The sequence below is a fragment of the Centroberyx affinis genome, unplaced genomic scaffold (genome assembly GCF_046629955.1).
Source record: "Centroberyx affinis isolate AG114_WGS23_722 - 3 ecotype Tasmania unplaced genomic scaffold, CSIRO-AGI_Caff_v1 ptg001845l_1, whole genome shotgun sequence".
Taxonomy (NCBI): domain Eukaryota; kingdom Metazoa; phylum Chordata; class Actinopteri; order Beryciformes; family Berycidae; genus Centroberyx; species Centroberyx affinis.
Window position 1 is genome coordinate 4353 of NW_027280224.1, and position 648 is coordinate 5000.

A 648-nucleotide genomic window follows, 5' to 3' on the forward strand; every position below is an offset into this window, starting at 1 on the left:
AGATGCAGAGTTTTGGGTGGATTTCCCCTTTAATCTTAACCCTTACTGTAACCTAAACCCATTCTAATTCTAATCTTCACCCAAAACCCAAACACCAACCCTAAAGAAGTGAAGAGCGGCGGAATGGAGGATTATTTTCCTCGTCTTTCTATCCTTGTGAGGACATTCGGTCCTCATAAGTGCAGAAATACAAGAGCACACACACACACACACACACACACACACACACACACACACACACACATACACAGGTGGAGAAGCAGTAGAAAAACAAACACTAGAGGAACAATTCCCCCTTTTCCTTCACCCCTCTTTATTTTCTCTCCCTCTCTTTGCTCTCCTGCTCCTCTCTCTTTCTCTCTTTCACTCTCCATTCCTCTTCCATTCATATCAATAGAGTGACTTGTTGACTCAGTTTTATGTAACATTCATTAACTTCCCTCCCAGTCATTATATTGTTAGGTAAAGCGTTTTCTTTTTTCTATTGCTTACTCTCTCCCTCCCATTCTCTTTCTCTATCCATTGCTCTCTCTCTCTCTCTTTTTGTCTCTATTCACTCTATTAGTCTCTCTCTCTCTCTCTCTCTCTCTCTCTTTTTCTCTCTGTTCCCTCTCAAGACCAAACACACACATACATGCATGCAAATAA